Source organism: Sycon ciliatum, chromosome 12, assembly GCF_964019385.1.
Source record: "Sycon ciliatum chromosome 12, ocSycCili1.1, whole genome shotgun sequence".
Lineage (NCBI taxonomy): Eukaryota > Metazoa > Porifera > Calcarea > Leucosolenida > Sycettidae > Sycon > Sycon ciliatum.
In genome coordinates, this window is record NC_088654.1 from 1,201,940 (window position 1) to 1,208,562 (window position 6,623).

Below are 6,623 nucleotides of genomic sequence, written 5' to 3' on the forward strand. Positions count from 1 at the left end.
CTCTTTTCAGGCAGTTCACTTCCCCGACTGATCCTTTGAATTTGAAGTTCTCCCAATCCTTTCCAAATTATTATTATTATTATTATTATTATTATTATTAACTGAGGGAAAGAGACAAACAGGAAAAGTCTGAAGAAAAAAATTGACTGTCACCACCAGGACTCGAACTAGGGACCCTCGCTTGTAGCCAGCGATGCTCTAACCACAGAGCTATGGTGTAGTCGTCATCCCAGCGGAGGCAGTTCAACATTTTCTTCAGACTTCGTAACTCACACTTCCTGTGAATCCGCACAGGCGGGTGGGACGCAGCCCTCACTGTAACCCACACACTTTACGTACAAACTAGCACCCGGGGAGCCCCAAGTCATAACATATTAAGGTGCCTGGGGCGGTACAACTTTTTTGGGAAAATTTGACTTCATTTTTGAGTTTATCGGCAAGGCAGAGATGAAATTTGAAGATGTTTTCGGGTGAATCTCTGGAGAAGAGCCTTCTCTAGCCTACTATAGTTTTATTTTTACTTTTGGACTAAATTTGAAAACGTTTTATGAAAGGTTCGTGTTATTTTTTCACGGACCTTTCATAAAACTTTTTCAAATTTTGTCCAAAAGTAAAAATAAAACTATATGAGGCTAGAGAAGGCTCTTCTCCAGAGATTCAACAGAAAACATTTTCAAATTTCATCTCCACCTTGCCGATAAACTCAAAAATGAAGTCTAAATGTGATCAAAATAATCCCTAAAAAGTTGTACCGCCCCAGCCACCTTAACTGGTTTGAGGAAAAGAGACAAACGGGAAAAGTCTGAAGAAAAAATTGACTGTCACCACCAGGACTTGAACAAGAGACCCTCGCTTGTAGCCAGCGATGCTCTAACCATTGAGCTATGGTGTAGTCGTCATCTCAGCAGAGGCCGTTCAACATTTTCTTCAGACTTCGTAACTCACACTTCCTGTGAATCCACACAGGCGGGTGGGACGCAGCCCTCACTGTAACCCACACACTTCACGTACAAACTAGCACGCGGGGAGCCCCAAGTCATAAAATATTAACTGGTTTGAGGGAAAGAGACAAACGGAAAAAGTCTGAAGAAAAAATTGACTGTCACCACCAGGACTCGAACCAGGGACCCTTGCTAGTAATATTATTATGGAGTTGGCTTTATTTCACTCACGTTGTCATGACATGAGGTAAGAACCCCATCACCGGGCCAAAAGAGACCAAGGGTAATGAGAGAAAAAAATAGATAAATGGCCAACGCAATGAAGACCGAAGCAAAAAGGATTGTAAAAACCAAAGCAAAAATTAATATTGAAAGCCGGCGCAGAAACTGAGAGACAGACAGAAAAAAGCAGAACGATGGAGGAGGCCAGGACCTATTCGAATACAAAAAGATCGAGGACGACAGGATATATTCGAATACAAAAAGAGTAATCACAAAAATGGACTACCAGTACAGGAATAGACCTGTAGAAATAGAGGAAGAGATGAACGCCGGACATACTCAAATGGCAAGAGAAAAATCAGGCTGTGAGGACCGTCATACTGCACATTCATGGATATTATTATTATTAAAAGCATGTCCGCGTAGGTGGCGGGGGTGCCACTTTCGCTTATGCCATTCAGGATTGATGTCTGAAGAGTAATACGATACAATGAAATGACAGAAGTGACGCCAACAAAAGCCGTTAGCAACAACACAAATATGACTAATGGAAAACTTCATCCAAAGTATAAAATAAAAATATGCATACAACATGTCTGATCAGTCCTGTTAGGTGGGGCGGGCTCCACGCCATGCCTGTCGGTCCGCTGCCATTGTGCGGACTGCGTCAACATCTAGCGGCTGGTGGAGGGTAAGTCCATGCCATGATAACAGTTCCGTCTGTAAGACCGTTACCAAAGTCGTCCGAGGTCGACCCCTGAAGCGTTCAGTGCCCTCGTCGTTGGCCAGGCGAAGATACATATCCACTGCCAACTGTGGAGGAGCAGTTGGGGCCAAACGAAAGATATGGCCAGCGAGACTGTAGCGCTGCCTTGTGATCATGTCGCTGATGGGGACAGCTCCGCAGCGCTTATACAGAGTGTCATTGCTAATTCGTTTAGGGTACCGCATGTCGATGATGCTCCTTAGCTGGGTCCTGTGGAACGAATCCATTCATGGATGTCAAAGCAAATGCGGTATTGGAGGTTTATACGGACTAGCTCTACCCGTAACATGAGGAGCCTAATGCCGAATGCCAAGAACCGACTTGACGATGTTCAGCGTGCCCAGGATAGCACATTGCTGAGCCCTTTCAATGTGCAGAGTGCCTGCCAATGCCAACACAAAGTGTGAGAGGGACACACCAGTCAGTCCACCAAGCGCCCCAACAACCAGGGGCACAACGCGGACATCATCCACATGCCAGATGCGCCGCAGCTCTTGGCAAAGGGGAGCGTACTTTGTTATTTTTTCGGCGATTTTTGTGGGCACATTCTGGTCCAATGGAACACTGACATCCATCAGCAGCACCTGTGTGCTGGACCGCAACACCAGGTCTGGACGGTTGTGGCGCACTTGCGTATCCGTTGGGATATTGAACTCCCACAGGAGCTTCATGTCAAGATTTTCCGTGACAGGCACAATATGATGCTTCAGCGGGTTGCTTCCCGGCCGACCCAGACCATGCCGCTTGCATAATGCCCAATGCACCAACTTGACGAGCGTGTCATGCCGTTCGATATACAGTGTTTTGGCTAGGGCTAGGCAACAGGCCACAATGTGATCAACTGTTTCTCCGCGAGTGCCGCAAACTCGACAAATGTCCACAACGTCTCCCCGTGCAATGACCGTGACCTGATAGTGCCTGGTCGCAATGGCCTGATCCTGTACAGCCAGCAAGAGTCCCTCTGTCGCAGGCCTGATCGTTGGCGATTTCAGCCAGCGAAAACTCAAGCCCAGGTCCAAGCCAGCATCAGAAGCTCGTCTCCAGAACTGGTCATAGAGAGGCTTACCTTGGATAACGGCAAGGCACCGGAGAGCAACGGCCTTCTTGACAATGACTTTTGTGGCAGTCTCCAAGTCGGGTAGGTCAAGTTCACCCAGAAGTCTGGAGGCTTGACGTGTAACTGATTTTGACGGTGCCACATCATTGTCGTGATGGCGCTTAACAGCAGCCAACAGTGGCACGTTTGGGTGGGCTTGTAGGTACCGCGCCACCCGGACACGGGTTATATCCAGGAGATCCCGGAATGATAAAATTCCTCGACCACCCATGTCACGAGGCAGGTGGACCCTGGCGGCAGAGTCCTTTGGGTGGCGGGCGTGTGCTTTAAACAGTGCTTGGCGGGTCTGTCGGTCGAGTTCCTCTATCTCTGCCTTTGCCCACTCAACGATGCACAGAGAGTAGAGGATGACTGGAATGGCAAAGGTGTTGATGGCTTTGACCAAGTTCCTGGCGTTCAATTGAGACGAGCAGATCAATTGAAGACGGCGGCCGAACTCAGACTTTGCTGTCGTCTTCAATTCGGTGGCGTGAAAATGTGCTGATTCCGGGACACCAAGGTACCTGTAGGACTCCTCCGCCTGCAGCTTAGCAATGGCGTGACCCTGGAGTGTCTGGAGAGCAGACTGCTGATCGCTCTGGGCTCTCCCCCGTTTCATAGTGAGCCAGCTAGACTTTGACGGGTCGAAACGCATACCAATGCAGTCGCCCATTGACTCCACAACATTGGTCATGGAGAGCAGATTATTGTCGTTTCGGGCGAAGAGCTTCATGTCGTCCATGTACCACAGGTGCGATACAGGGCACACCTGGGCCGGTGGGCCACAGCGGTAGCCAAGACCCGTCCTGGTCAACTCGCCACTGATCAGATTTAGAGACAGGCAAAGTAGCAGTGGAGAAAGGGAATCGCCCTGGAAAATGCCACGGTGGATAGATATTGGGCGACTGAATGCACGGGGTATTTGACCAGGCAGTACCATTTGCGTTTTCCAATGATCCATCATGCTTGAGATGCATGAGACAGGATTGTCTGCAAAGCGGGTAGATCAACAGGCATCTCCGGATCCACTGGTGAGACAGGCTATCGAAGGCTTTGCGGAAGTCCACCCAGCACGTCGAAAGATTCCGACTACGGGATGCTGCATCAAACAACACACACCACGTCACATACTTCCACCTTGCGCACAACAACAAAGACCAAAGCGAGGGCGACCTAGAAAACAACCATTAACCACACAGCCGTTGCCTACACAACCCGCGGATCCTGGCTCTCAGACTGTGCTTGCTCCGCCGTCGTTGGTGGCGGTGGTGGAGGAGAATGGGCGTGGTGGCTCATCGGGTCGGCTTGTGTCGCATGGGAGGTCCGGTCGAGGTTCCATCCTCAAGCCGCATCACAGCCCTGCTCAAGGGCTTAGAGAGGGAGAGAGCGTCGCCTCCAAGGCATCCATCGGCACGAAACCAGCACCAAGCGATCACCGTTCACCAGCTGAAGGCTCTCCACCAGTTCTTGGATCTGTCCTTGTACTCAGCAGACAGACTACAGCTATGGGCTGCCCTGACGATAGCCTTCCATTGCCTGCTATGTGTGAGTGAGTACATGTCGCTGTCACCGCACGGTGCCGGCGGCCTCAAGACTTAGAGTTGTGAACACCTTCGAATAGCCAAGCAGGAGGCCTCTCTGCAGCTCCAGAGGACGAAGACGTCTCAATTAACAACAGGCGAGGAGGTAGCGCTGCATCGCTACCCTGACCCCGTATTATGCCCGTCCGAGCACTGCAGGCTTACGCTTGGTCCAGCAAATGTAGCAATGACAAGCGACTCCTCTTCAAGTTTCAGGATGGTCGCCATCTCACGGCGAACGACATCAATGCTGTCCTATACAAAGTGCTAGGTCCAAGCATCAGCAGCCATTCCTTATGCGTCGGGGGAGCCACACACAAGGCAGATCGAGGCGCCCCAAAGTATGCCCTGATGGCGGTAGGCCGCTGGTCTAGCAGGGCATATCGCACGTACATTCGCAGGCCCTCAGGCATGCCACAGCACTACTAGAGCCTGTGTGTCGCAAGCCATTCGGTACCTTTATTGGAGGCACGGGTGCTGCCGATGCGCGCCGCAGAGTGCACGCACATCGACACCATTGAACTATTCATATGTACTAAGATTTAGTGTTCCGCTGCCATAGCAACCTAGTAGTACACGTAGCCGTTCCGACGGCGCACGACCCCGCGGGTCGCTTCTGTTGTCCTTGCCTCTCTGATGCGTGATATGAGTACATCATAATAGTCATGACCTCATACTGAGTACATGTACGTCATACTTGATTACCGATCGCAGGCTCATGATTATTCATGCTGGAATAAACGCTTGCGCCACCCCATGGGCTCATCTGTCTTGTGTCGCACGAGGGTTAATTTATTTTTCATTGCTATCAGGTTCGGCTTCATTTTCTATGTTCTGCGCTGATGAGTCCACAAAGGAAGAAACAGGTTTGGAACAGCTCTGTCCACAGATTGAGTATCTCGCTCCTGCTATCAGTTTCGGCCTCATTTCCTCTGTGCTGCGCTGATGAGTCCACAAAGGACGAAACAGGTATGTTCACAGATTGAGGAGTTCGCTTCTGCTCTTGTAGCAGTCGAGCACTCTTGTGTGGCGTTTGCGTTATGCAGAGCTCACTGACTTGTCAGTTTGAGCACTCTGACAGGGTACGTTCAGGCCTGGTTTAATTAAAAAGGGCTTTGGACAATATATTTTCATTGCCACCATGTTTAGTCTCATTTCCTCTGTGCTGCGCTCATGAGTCCACAAAGGACGAAACAGGTTTATCCGCAGATTGAGTATTTACGTCGGGTATTGTGCCTGTGAGAAATACATGAAGTTTCAGGAAGATGTGATGCAGCAAAGTAAAAAAAAACCAAAAATCATACCCCTGGGGTCCGTTGGGATCCAACAACCCGGAATAAGGGTTAACTTACATGACTTGAAGGGCTGTTAGGTTGGCAAATACATTTGTAGGAAGGCTTGCAAGTTGATTATTGCCCAGGTTTCTACAAAGGGAGAGGAGAACAGTTCATTCAGAATATTTGCGAATATTTGGGTTTAGTGATGGCCGCTAACATACCAGGCGGTAAACCGTAATAGGAGGAATAGAACACAAGTCAAGTACTGAAAAGAATTGCATGAAAGCAAAAATGTGATAAGAAAATTGGAAAACTACTTAAACCCAGCAAAATTCAATGAAGCGAGCACTGTCACAGAAAAAGTCCATCGCCAAGGGCGCAAGGCATTGATAGGGCAATGTTTCGCGGTGCTAGCTTTTCATACGGCACATGATGGCTGCGCGAAGTACGGCAAAGGATAGCTGACATCGCATGTATGACACCACGTGCCCATAGGGTTTGCTGTCATGCTGCGCCAACATGCCACGCATGCGCTTTAGAAACATTCTGGGGATGTTCTTTCAGCCGTGGACAAGACAAGCGGAGTAAATTCCCCACGGTGAACATGAATTTTTTCTGCCTCTAGTGTTGCAGAAAAAGCGCTGAAATATTCTGACTAGCATGTGGAGCTGCATCTGGATGGAACACTCATGCATTGATAGAATTTAATGTGTTTTGCGCACGAGTCCAAAACCCTCGTAC

The 6,623-nt window shown here is 49.3% G+C and overlaps 1 long non-coding RNA gene across 1 annotated transcript in view; it reads right to left on the reverse strand.

Annotated features, from left to right (window-relative positions):
- The window catches only part of LOC135828895 (uncharacterized), a 28,158-nt gene extending 22,129 nt beyond the window's left edge, over positions 1 to 6,029 (reverse strand). Inside the window, exon 1 of the long non-coding RNA XR_010555771.1 lies at positions 5,958 to 6,029. This is a non-coding gene — a long non-coding RNA (uncharacterized LOC135828895). The remainder of the gene's footprint in view (positions 1 to 5,957) is intronic.
- Between the last annotated feature and the right edge of the window lie 594 nt (positions 6,030 to 6,623).